The sequence below is a fragment of the Parasteatoda tepidariorum genome, chromosome 5 (assembly GCF_043381705.1).
Source record: "Parasteatoda tepidariorum isolate YZ-2023 chromosome 5, CAS_Ptep_4.0, whole genome shotgun sequence".
NCBI lineage: Eukaryota > Metazoa > Arthropoda > Arachnida > Araneae > Theridiidae > Parasteatoda > Parasteatoda tepidariorum.
In genome coordinates this window covers 41,526,686-41,540,549 of record NC_092208.1, presented here as the reverse complement: position 1 = coordinate 41,540,549, position 13,864 = coordinate 41,526,686, and the positions used below count along the sequence as shown (strand labels likewise).

At 27.9% G+C, this 13,864-nt stretch overlaps 1 protein-coding gene across 2 annotated transcripts in view; it reads right to left on the bottom strand.

The window, feature by feature from the left end:
• Positions 1 to 13,864, bottom strand: part of LOC107439155 (polypeptide N-acetylgalactosaminyltransferase 13) — a 316,714-nt gene that overhangs the window by 143,557 nt on the left and 159,293 nt on the right. For both annotated transcript variants that reach the window (XM_021148903.3, XM_071181345.1), the window contains one exon: positions 2,660 to 2,723. The gene's annotated coding sequence lies outside the window, so the exon portion shown is untranslated. The remainder of the gene's footprint in view (positions 1 to 2,659; positions 2,724 to 13,864) is intronic.

The window sequence follows — 13,864 nt, the reverse complement described above, 5'->3', positions numbered from 1 at the left end:
TCCGTCGGAATAAGGTCAATTATTCAGGGTTCCTTAGCAGCAAAAAAAAATCGGTAACCGATGCATTAACACGTTGACTGCCATGGGGGTCACCGGTGACCGACACTGGGTTTATTCGTAGCGCCACGGGGGTCACCGGTGACCAGCTAAGCCAAGATTATTCGAAACACACAATTCGAGTAAATTTTTAATGCTTTTAATTTTTTTAATATTACTATCGTTACTAAAATGGTTTGAAGAAATTAATGCAATACATACCGAGAAAATCATTTTGGCGAGACGGGTAAGCCAGGTAAAATTAGCATGGCATTCAAAGTGTTAAAAGAGTTCTTAAAAAAACTAAATATCTCCTTGATAGATAATTCTGAAGTAAATTATCTATTTTTTTTCTAATTGTTATAATTCCAATCTTTCTCTAGTTTCTAATTGTAGACGAATCTATGGTTATTTTATGACCATGGATACTTCCCTGCTTGTAATTAAAATAAATAATATGTAACTAAGTTATATACATATGTAGACATTTGTTATAAAATCATAAACAAGAAGTAAATGTTATTGAAATGTTTTTTACTAAAAAACAGTTTAAAAGGTTTTAAAACTGATCTTAAAGTTATCCAGACCGCAATCGAACGCAAAGCAAGAGTTTTTTCGCGTGTACAAAAGCTCCATTATTCAGAATTCCTGAAAAGCAATAAGCCAAAGGAGTTCTCAGACTGCAAGGTAAACGCAAGAAAGGCAAAGTCTCCTTTTCTTGAAATAAATCCAAGACTCTCGGGATACAAAACAAGAATTCCACCAAACAGAAGATTGAAAAGACAATACTTATTTGAGGACACGTTATTGTATTTTGGATAGTGTTTGAGTTTTATTCAAGTTAAACTTCAATAAGTTTCTTTTTTTAAGATAGAAAATGTGATTCGCAGAAAAGAGTTTTGGATCCAAGAAGGCAACCTTAAAAAACCAGACATGGCATGTTTAATCTTTCTCGGGTTAAAAATCCTCTTTTCCAGGTCAATTTTTCTTATCCCAAAAACATCTTCAAAACTCACGCTCCGGAACAGAAAGAAAAATAAAAGAAATTTTATTGCAGGGGCAGGAAAAAATGGCGTTGGAGTTAAATGGAAAAAGTCTAGAGAAAGTTTATTTCTTCTAAATGGTTAGCTAAACCAGCTTCTTTTTTCTTGAAATTTTTAAGTCTTGAAAATATTTTTCTAGTCTGATTTGTTTTTTGTACGAATAATCTTTTTAAATGTATCCGTACGTTATTAATTGAGTGTTTAAAAATTCATTTTCTACACCAATCGTAATTGTAATCGCAACCAATCGTAATCATCGGCAAAAAATTAAAAATCTTATGTTCGAGCAATGTGAAAACTGACATTGCTTGTGATGCTTCTGTATTTACCTTTTAGTAGTAATTTTAATTTGAAACATCAAAAGCATTTGATCAGAGTTTAAATATTTTTTTTCCTTTGAGGTAAAAGGCATCGTCACAGAACGTTAATCATTTTAATTTCTTTTTTATTTATCTATTAGTGTCGCAGGAATGGCACTAGCAAGAAAAACAAGGGGTCGAGAACGTAGTGCCAATTTGACAGACACTTGAATTTTTCACGGAGAACATTTTGAAACGTGGAAAACACTCTCCTACAGAACATTTTTCTAAAAAATTCAGCTTAAAAAAATACTAGTTACTGGACCTTTACCCAGATTCCTGTAGTTGGGGGCAAATTCTGCCGCAAGTGGTTGGTGATCCAACCAGGGTTGTGAAATCGGTTGTTAAAATGTTCGACTCCAATAGATTTTTCTGAAAGTCATACTTTTACCGCAACTTCCTCTACATTTTTACCGAATTCCAGGAAATTAGTATTACTAAATAAATGTTCAATTTAAATTGCTTATATCTATTTTTTTAAAAAGTACGATATGATTTAAAAGTATTTCATTCAAAATAACATTTTATATCATATAAGAGTTGAAAAATTTAATTTTCCCAATACATTTGTACAAAAAGGTGAAATTGCGAAACTATCAAAAGAAAAGAGCTAGATAAGTATATAATAACAAAAAGATACTTTATTCAATATTCACGAATTACTTTTATATTAAATTCATTTGAATAATCTTTTTTTTAATTCACATTTTGAAAGTTAGCTAAATAAATTTAGTTTTAGAATTTATTAATCAACAGATTATTTATCCCTATTTCATTTGTTAACATAGATGTTTTAACAGTTTGAAAAATTGTCCGTGCTTTTTTTTTCAATAATTGATGCTCTTTTTCAACAGTTCAACTCAAAAATGTTCTAATGTAATTTTATGACTTAAAATAATTCCCATAATATATGGATATTATGGATAATAATTTTTAATAATTTCAAGCAGTAATTTTTTCTCCTCAATTATAAATATTTGTCTAAGTAATTTACATAAGAACAAAAATTTATTTACTAAAACCCATAGGATCTAACGCTTGGCTAACTGGATCTGGAATCAAGCAAATTTCTCTGACAGTGCAAAATGGTTCTAATTGTTGCGATTCTAGTACTGATCTTCGAAAGTTTTAAGTTTTGAACTAAGTTAACTTCAAATCGTAGGAAATCAATAATAATTTAAAAGTTCAGAGTAGGTCATTAACAAATGTTAAATTTCTTACCTGAAAACTTTATAAACAATCCTATTCGCTGAGCTTATGCAACATACTTAAATTCAAAATAAACCTGAAAAGAAATGAAATAAGTTTTAAAATCAGTGTATTTTTGTAGCCATTATATTCATGAATTAAAAAAAAAATATTACTGAAAGTAGATAAAACAAAAATAGTTTTGTAACAAAAATAACATTAGTTGTGCAATTGAAATTTATATCAGTGAAAAGAGTTGAGTTTTTCTTTTTTACATTAAAGCTGCACGATTAATCTTATAGCACTTTGATTATCAAGTAAATTATAAAATTTTCGAAAAATGTTTTGAGAATTAATTTTAACTTAAAATAAAATTTAAGGCATTTTCCTACATATATTTTGTGAACTAAATTTATGTGCGCTTATTTTTAATTCCAAATACTGTCCGAAATTTAATGTTTTGACTAACGTTACTATTACGTTAATTTAACTATTTCAACTAATAATAACGAACGAAAGAGAAATAAATATTTCATAGTTAAAGAAAATATAAAACAAATTTCATAAATATTCTATGCTTTTTTAACTATGAGATTTATCTGTATTATGATGAAGGAATTGGCTGCTATTACTAAATATTTTTAAACCTTATTTTCAAAATTAAATATTTGAGTAAATGAACCAATGTTCATTTGAATTCTAAAAGACTAATGTTAAAAAAATGTATTGAAATTACAAAATGCTTTAGAATGTAATTATACATCATACACTCTTAGACGTTAAGAGTGAAGAAAAATAAAAATAGTAATTCCTACAAATAATTAAGAAAAACAAGATTTTTCGTACAAAGCGAAATTCATCAAAAATGTCTAGACAGTTTTAAACAATATAACTGCAAACAACAATAAGAAATCCAATTTTCTCAAATTTCAAGTAAATGAAAGTTTTTGATTATTATATTAACTGGTGTTGAATATTGATAGTTTTGGTATAAAAAAATATTTAGCATTTGTTGAATAGTCGTAATCTAAATCTACATAAGTTTCATTTATTAAGTTTTGTTTTTAATTACTTGCTTATTTTTTGGAATCAATTCGACTAAGAACAGTTTTTACCCAGCAAGTCATTTATCTCCTTCCCCAACAATAGTTTGAATCATGAACTTCTAATTATGAAACATTTTATCCAGTTTTCTTATTTTTCTTAAATAATATTATAAATATATTTTAAAATGTGTAAAAGAAAATCTCGATAAAAAACTGTTTAAATAAGTCAAATAAAATTATAATTTTAATAACTTTTTGAAAAAAAAAATTACACAGTTACTTGTTTTATAAAGGCACATTTTCATTACGAAGTAAAATGGATAAACTGAATTTGTTAAACAAAAATTCTCTTCTATTCTCAGTGGCGCGACAGCCCATAGAGGGCCAAGGCCTACTGTGCCCATCTCAGCTTTCTTGACCTTAGGCTCTGGGGTGCAGGAGCAGATGTTAAGGACAGGTGGTCAGCCGAATGCGGAGCCCCCAGTGTTTAGCTCCCAAGCATGCTTGGTACTCATTTATCAACCCACTGAAGGGATGAAAGGCTGAGTCAACCCTGCCCGGCCCGAGTATCGAACCAGGGACCTGTGCCACGACAGTGCGAAGCGCTAACGCTAAACAAAAATTAGCGAATGGAAATAAATTTTTATTATATCCCTTTCACTCAATAGTAATTTATTACATTAAAAAGTCGTTTTAAATATTTTTTTTAATAGTGAAGAAAGAATAATAATTAACTTGGCAAACCCTCTAACATTTGAAGCTTATGCGAAATGTTTTACAAGTAATAATAGATTAAAGCGAAAATTTTTAAAACAAATTTTTATGAAACATTCAGCAGAACTTAACACGATCATTTGTCTGTTTCAGCGCTTTTTTTTCTTTTGCTATGTTGCCCGCTTTTATCGGAACCTCGACTTAGACTTGATGAATAAATTTTATTAGTAATTATAATATATTATTCAAATTATAATATATTATTGGAATATATCAATTAAAAGAAAGACTATTAATTATTTTAAAAATATTTATTAATCGAAATTTTATTAATTAAAATTTTATTAATCATGGTAAAAAAATTCAATGAATGTATAAAGTATGAAATTTTTTTAAAATCATATTTTATCAATAGCAATCTTAAAATTGGATTTTATGTCAGAAAATTGACTTTACAACTGTGTAGCGGCACGTAGTTTAGTCTATAATTTTATTTCATTGTGTGCATCAACTGAAAATGAAAAAGCTGAAATATTGTTTTTGTTGAAATAAAAATGAAAAAAGGTCGCGAATGATACAGCGAAACATACTATTTCATTGATATTTTTATTTGAGCCGAAATACTAATGCTTTTCATAAATATATGTTCTTTTCATCAAAATAGTGTTATTAGAAAATAAATTTTTTTTAAAATTTTACTTTCTTCTCAAGTATTTTAATTAATTTCATAAAAATAACGAAAATGTTAAATAAATAATGGATAATTAGTTAATTATAAATTTAATGACAGGCTTCGAAAATTGCAACTGATTAAAAGCGTCTTAATTCTCAGAAGACCTGTAACCCTTCCACGGAACCCTAGGGTTCAGCGGAAGACCTAATGCAAACGCTGATCTCTCTGATCCTTTATATACCTGTTTAAATTATTTATTAGTAGTTGTGGACAGAATTCGTTTCATTCTTATTAAAATAATAATATATTACCCTCGTTATCACAAGGAAAGTGTTTTCCGAAACTACGGAAATTCCATAGAAGTTATAGGGTATGCCATTAGCGAAAACGTAAGTCATATTCGATTGTTTGAACAAGAGCCATTTTCATTTATGTAAATATTTACTAAAAAAAACTGATCTAAATTTGTGACCTAATTTCACGTTTGCAAAAAGAAAACCTAAAGTTTTAGTTGTGAATTTTTTGTTGTGAATTACACACTGTTAGAATTTTCATTCTAAAATTACGGTAAAATAACCGACAGCAGTCTGCCAAGCGAATTAACCGTGAGGTTTAAGGTAAAGAATATTTCTTACCTTTACGGTAAAAACGAAATTTAACTGAACATTGTAGTTGGGCTGTGGTTGAATTGTATTTGATCGAATGAACCAAGGAATATGATTTAATTAGTTTATCTGATTGTTTCATCTCTCGTAAGACATAAGAAATACTAGAGTAATATTATATTTGTATTAAGTAAATATTTTATTTAGATTTTGTATTAAGTAGATTTCTAGCTAGGCGGGAATGAGAGTATAACATTCTAATAGTCCAGGGTCACAAATTGTGGATTGTAAGACACTGGAAACTCTTCATATGTTGAAGGAATAGAGGAAATATTGTGATGTCAACGTTGGGACTGAAACCTCCCTTTTGTCGGTCAAGAGATTGACAGATTAACCCTCTCAGCTATAACATGTTCCTATCTGAAAGAAACCAAGTGGCTTTATTAGATGGGCCTAGTTGGTGCAATAAAATTCTGGTTGTTTAATCGTATTAGATGAAAACAGTCAGTAAGCAGGTTTTCTCACAGTTAACAGTTTGAATAACATCTTATTTATGGGTATTTGGCTGTTTTGTTTGAATATGGTAAAACAACAATTCAATAAATTGATATTTAACCATTTTTTCAGAAAAAAAACATTACATTAATGAAAAATAGTCAAATTAATAATGAGATTTATTCAAACAATCTAAAGTGATTTTTTTCGAAAAATCTAAATTTGTTACCTAACGCCAAGTTTGCAAAAAGAAGACTTAAAAAAAATAATTAATTTCAGTTGTGAATTATATAAAATGATTGTTGAACGTGTCCAGATAGTAAAAAGGAAACTGAATTAAGTTCACCAAAAATTGACACAGTTCCTGGAAATGTTTATTCCTTTACTTATTTAGCCAGGAGAATTTCCCAACTTCATTTTAGTTTAAGTACATCAAAAGATCTTTGGTAAAACTTCCACGTTCTCCCATCAAACCTAACACAAATATCATGCAAAATAGAGATAAGAATTCCGCATATATTTTTTAAAACATTTTTCTTTCTGCGTCAAAGAAATAACACTATGCAATGCAGACTTTCTGTTCTGAAATGAGCCGCTTCAAAAAAAAAGTGTTCCTTTCGACAAAGGGAAAGATATATTCATGGAAAAATCTTTTTTTCTTTAAAAAAAAAGAACAAAAAAATGTCACGGAATTTCTTCATTTCACTTCTGTTAGGTGGTATGCCTTTTTGACATCGTGTGGTAAGAGTAGAAACACCTTTCGATCATGTCGCAAAGCTTTCTTCCCATTTCCAACACCATTGCATCCAAGTTGCACAAAAATAAATCGATCGATCCTGTTTGTTACGATTTAGCCAATCAATAGCTAAGACCTGATGCTGGAGCTTTTTTTGGAAATATTTGGTCTCAGAAAAACACAAGGTCGGCGGCAAAAATGGCAAATCAATATATACGTTTTCCTCTTCTTAAAATAATAAACTTGTGTGACTTTAACACAAGATATAAATAATAAATTCTCTAAATCAGTATAAACAATAAGTTATTTTTTTTCTTAATTTTACTAAATATATTAGGACAAAGGCTGAAAGTACTAATTCGTCCTTAGACGTTTATTGTCTGCCTGGCCGAGTATTATATCATTAAAGAGTGGTAATTTATGCAGGTATAATCAAAGTTAAATTTTCTTATTTTAGCAGCAACTTTAGTTTTTAAAGTTTATTTCAAGAAACAATATATTATTGTCATGAGAAAAAAAAATTTCCGCAAAAACAGTTATATGATAATACGATCTGCTTTATCGGCCCAAACTAACAAATCAATTTCATTTCGCGATATCGCGTGGTAGATAAAGAGCGTTTTAAAAAATTATTTCGTGTAATATTGTAATAAATTATTTTATTAATAAGGTTAAAACGAACCGTTAAAACGATAAAAAAAGTTGTGTCAATATTGACGTGAAAGAAAAATTTTATTTTAAGAGTAAATTGATTTTTTTTAATATTTTAGTCTGGTTTATAACAACTGCATAACTGAAAGAAAATATAATTAGATTCAAAATTTGAATCTTTAGGATTTGAATAGTTAACGCTAAGAAAATATTTGAATATTTAACGCTATAAAACTTCCAGTTGGTTTATTACAAAATTTCAGTTTTTCAGATACATACTAGCCTAGTATTATTGATCAATTTGAGATAGCCCTTTATTGTTTTAAAGAAGTTAAGTGTTATTTTCAAAGGCATATATTCTTTATAATCTGTTGAAACAGAAGGCAACCAACCTGATTAATTTTCTAGAAGAATACGAAGATATTCTATAATAATTATCATGAAAAAATGACAAAATTATGCAATGTTGAGCACTAACCACTACTAAACTTGACCAATTAGCTCTAAATACTTTTTAATCAAATGCCCTAACTAATAGAATAATCGTTACTATTTTATTTATTTTTTCAATTTTTACATTTTTTAATTTTGTATTTCCTATTATTTTCTTCTCTTTTTTGTTTCTATTTGTCATTTTTTCTCTTTTTTCTATCAGTCTTGTCGTCAACCTTAACCATTTTAACCGATAAATGCTCTTTTAGGGGCATAGGCGCGGGGCTATATGTTGGTGTGTGATCTTTATAAGCTTGTACATTTAATAAATAAGTAAATAAAATAAAATAAAATAAAATACAGTTTCAAGTAAAAAATCTTTAGTTTTCCGAGCAAAACTAATTTCAGTTTAAACTCTCCATACGCGAATCAAGTAAGATCAAGTACTTGTATGAATGCAACAAAAAATATATTCCAAGCTCTTTACTTTTAAAGTGCATAGTGTTAGGTTAAGCATATTCATTGTCCTGTATTTTTTTATTTTGAAATTATTGGAAACAAATTAACAATCCTCTTAAATAGAGCTTTACGAACAAATTTCTGAACAAACAAAAACGAATGCATAAATTAAGAGTGAATTTAAGTCAAATAATATTGATCAGCATTGACTAGAAATATTTAAGAATCGCTAGCACATCGGACATTTTTAAACGTTCTTAGTTTCTTTCCAAATAACTTTAAATTTAATTATTTACATTGAAACATTTCGCTGTCATTGAAAACGATCCCATAGAAAGAGAAAAAGAAGTATTATTGCATATTTCGAATTAATTTGCGAACTGATCGGCATTACACTTATTGCAACATTTAAATTAAAACTAAGTATTACTGGAAAAGCAATTCTATTCACATATGAAATAATTTTACCCCCTTTTAATTTTAACGTTAAGTTTTTTCAAAATTATTTATTACAATAATTTTAAAATGTATGAGTTCAACTAAACTACTTAAGAAAAATTTTAATCATTATTAATTCGTCCACATAAATTACTTCCTTCAAAAAATTTTAAAATAAAATTTATTGATTTATGTAAGCATAAAATCTCTATATAGGGTATAACTTTGAAATGAGTAACGCCTACTTACTAACCACAGTTTTTAAATGTTTTATGCAGGGTATCTTAACCTTTTGACGCATAAATTAATTAACATATTTTTCATCTTTTTTTCGCTATTTTGTATTAACTTATATCGAAATAAGTGAAAAATATATTTAGCATTTTAATAATTTGTGGTTATGAAATACAGCACGAAACAATGGTGTCTTTTTCTGCGTTAAAGGTAAAATCTTTCAAACTCGGCTCACTTTACTAAGATACCATTTAATTGAATCTTCGAAATATATTCTTTTTTAACAAACAAATAAGATTTAATACTTTTTAATGGAAAGCTCAACAGAACATCAACAAAAAAAAGCATTAAAGAGATTGCTTAAAGTTTTAATTAAAGATCAAATCAATACATTCAACCCAACACGAAAAAATATTCTCACTGAAAAATTATTGGAAAAAATAAAGGTAACCGGAAATGAGAAAACATTTTACTAGGAAGCAAAATCTTTCTGCTATTTGGGAGATATCTTTAGCAAATCTGCAAACATATACCAAATTCACAAAAAATAATTAAAAACATAAATTTATTCGTCTATGATACCATATTAATGCAAATGAATTGGTAAGAATCAAATTGTTTTATTATTTAAATGGAAGCTTGCTGAATAATTATAAACACTTCTTAAATGAAAATAGGTAGACTAACATATATTATTATTCTACACTTTACCATATTCTACATATATTATAGCTTATTTCATAAAATCTAGTTTTTATCTTTGAAAAATTTGATACAAATAATAGATTTTTTACAAACACGAAATTATTTCATTAGATTTTGAGGAACATAGAACTGAAAAAAAGTTTTACTTATATGTTAAAATAAGCGAAGAGATTGCCATGATATAAACGCTGTTCAAAATAAGCAAAGACTAACATAGAATAGTATTTTTAAATGAAAATAGGTAGACTAACATAAAATATTATTCTACGCTTTACCATATTCTACATATATTATAGCTTATTTCATAAAATCTAGTTTTTACCTTTGAAAAATTTGATACATATAGATTTTTACAAACACGAAATTATTTCACTACATTTTTAGGAACATATAACTGAAAAAAAGTTTTACCTATGTGTTAAAATAAGCGAAGAGATTGCCATGATATAAACGCTGTTCAAAATAAGCAAAGACTAATGTAGAATAGTATTTTTCAACTAGCTTATAATATTTCAGAAATACTAAATATCCAATAAACAAATATTGGGAGTGATAGCTAACCTTAATTACTAAACCTCATCGCAAATTGCAAAACCATCCCCGATAGTTAGAAAACTTAAACTAGTAATTATAATTAGGCGTGGAGTTTTAAGCAACAAATAAATAAACAAATACGTTTTTAAGTGTTAGCTCATTCTATATTAAATATACAAACTGGAAAATGACAGCGACAAGGATAACCATTTCGTATATGACAATCCCACCCATTTTTCTCAATCTGCAGTTGAGTTCAACCGAAAATGGGTTCTAATTTTTATTTTTTGAATGGGCTGTGGCACGCGACGAAGAATAAATGACATGCGGTTCACTCGAAAAGTTCTATGTAATGGCTCTCAGATGTAAATAAATAAAAAAGCGGTTATGTTTGCGACATTTGCAGATGGCGTAGTTTATTTTTCGAATTTTGTAAGCACGCGTAAAAAGGTAAATTTATGTTGCAAGACATAAGTTTAAAATATACATTTAGTTTTGAAGGCTCGCTGTTAAGGTAGCAGCTACGTTCATTTAAAATTTAAGAATGAAACTAATAGCTGATTCTATAAGCAGTAAAAAGATAAATTTATGTGGTATGACAAAAGTTAAAAATTAACAGAAATTTATGAATTCATAATTTTTTCTTAAAGCGACTATTGTGTAGATTGGATTTAAGTAAACGTTTTCCTCGCAATTATCGTTTTAAAGTTTTATTCTAGTAAATGGAAAACTAAACATTGAATAATTTCGATTAAGTACTTATTTGTACTAACATTTGGATTGTAGGAATTCTTATTAGCTCTGATATTTCTTTATTTATAAAAACCTTAATATGCATAACAAACTATACTTTCGGATTTAACCCTAAATGACATGAAAAATTAAAATTTTTTCATAAAGCAATTATTATGAATCTTAAAATTAAATTGAGTTTAAGCAAACTTTTTCTCCACAGTTTATCGATTGAAAGTTTTATTCCAGTTCATAGAACCCTAAACATCTAATAATTTCGATTAAGTACTGATTTATACTAAGCAATTTTGGATTGAAGAAAGTTATATTAGCTCAGCCATTTAATTATATTTGTAATAATCTTTCGATGCAAAATAAATTATTCTTTTGGATTTCACCCCACAAGGCAGGAAATTACCCAATAACACTCGAACAATAACAAGCCTGTTTAATCTAGAAGGAAAAATGAAAATTATATCTGAAATATACATTGAAAATTTGCTATGAAGATTTGAACTGATGAACTATAGATTTGTCAATGAGCACTGCAATGAAAGATGGACATTTTTCTATCCCTTAGAAATAATGACACCCAAACAAGATCAATCCTGTTGATCTGCTCTAGGATTAAAATTGAAAATTATAGCATCTGAATTCAATTATTCACTAAAAAGATGTATTCAACCTTTAAGCTGCTTTCGTACTTAAATGCATCAAAAAAATTTAAGAATATGAAAAATATATACAGTCAAACTTTCAGAAGTGGTATAATATTCAAAAGCTGCACTGACTATGATTTAGAATAAAAATTGAAAACATTATCTAAAATGAAGTGTTGACTCTTCCCTAGAAATGTTTAGTGAATGCGCAGATAAGAAACAAGCTGTATATTATCTACATATAATTTATCTACATACTCAACTTATCTATCATACTCAGCTTATATCAAACTCAAACTTAACTGTCATTTTTAATTTATCATGGGAGAGACATATAACGCAGATGCGAAGCAACTAATTTCGAGATTATAATTGAAAACTTGCTTGAAGACAATGAAACTAATCTATCTTTCAGAGGAAAAGTGGTATGATGTGTAAGAAATAATAACATACCTATGACCAGGGTGGTTGGAAATGGAAGATACAATATTTAAAACTACTATTAATGAAATTTTGTTTAAATTATTTAATATATTGCTTCCGTACTCATCATCCCTTAATTGCCATTGTAATTCATCTTGGGAATAACATACTAACTTTCTAAATAAACATATTCATCCACTTTTCTAATTTTCATTTTTCCAAAGAAAACATGCTATTCAACAATTAAAAGCTACATTTTATTAGATCATTTATAAGCAAGTGGTATAATGTTTAGAGATAAAAAAAAAGCATTGCCATGCCCTCAACAGATAAAAATGAAAGTCAATATCTAAAGCACGCACTAAAAAAGTTATAATTAAATAGAATAAAAGGATTGTCTTGTATTTGTCTTGGGAAAAATTACTCATCTATTCAGACTCTGAAAAATATATTTTCTCAACAAAAAAAATCGCATTAACAAAAATAGAAAATACATATTCTATGGTTTCTCACTTTTTCCGATCTTCGCTATTCTTCGATCATTAAAAAAAAATTAAATAAAATCTTTCTTTAACTCACTAGTTATTAGTCCCATGAGAACAAGACAAAGTTGAAAAATAAAAATACTAGTTTCCCCACTTCCATTTTGCAATTCTAGTTTTTTTCTCCAGAGAACTTAAGAGTAATTGAACCATCTACTACAATAGGCAAAAATGTTATTCAACTTATTTACATGATTCACTAGATTATTCAACTTATATTACTCAACTTAAATTTAATAAGTACAGATTTATTAGTCATTTTTTGTTACATTATTAAGAGACAAACATTGGTCTAGACCAGTGTTTCCCAAACTTATGACTTTTGTGTACCCTTTCTAAATTTTTCGTAACGCTGTGTAACACTAATAAAAAAACGAACGTATTTTTTACCATAAAAAAATTGTACAAAAATTGAAAATCAGAACTGGCTGTTGACACCACCAATTATTAGCTATTAATTCTGCAAAAAATAGCCAATAGAAAAATACGTAATTGTAAATTTTAATGTCTAACTTTGTTTTTAAATAAAAGTTTTTGAAATTTTCGTTTGTTGCAAAATAATTCACATAAGGAAGCGTACCTACGCTGAACTGTTCCCGTACCCCTGGGGTAAACGTACCACACTTTGGGAAACACTAATCTAGACCAATGTTTCCTTCGGTGTGTTTCTCTAGGTGTTCCGCAGAGCCCAAGAATTCTGGGGAAAGGTCACCGAGGTTCCACGAATTAAGACTTTTCTTCTAACTAAAAATGATTTTTGAAGCTTGTAATAAGTTTATATCCAAGCAATAATCAATTTAGTATTTAGGTAATTTTTATGAAATTGCTTAAGTAAAACGGCGATAAAAAAAAAAAGCAAATTTTAAAAAACATGGATAACAAAATGCTGAGTGATTTTGGAATATGCATTTACAAATGATTTCTTCGAAATTGACAATTCAAAATAAAATAGCCAAATTCAAGAATAATGAATTATTTTTGGCATATAATTTTATTTTTCTTACAGTTTAAAACAGTTTTTTTTTCTTCAAAAGCTATAATTCAGCCTAATTTATTCATTTCTATTTATGTATACGCCAAAATTGATCTAAACAAAAATCCTCTTCAGACAAAATTAAACAAAAATTCATCAGTTTGCATAAAACGTAATTTTAAGACAG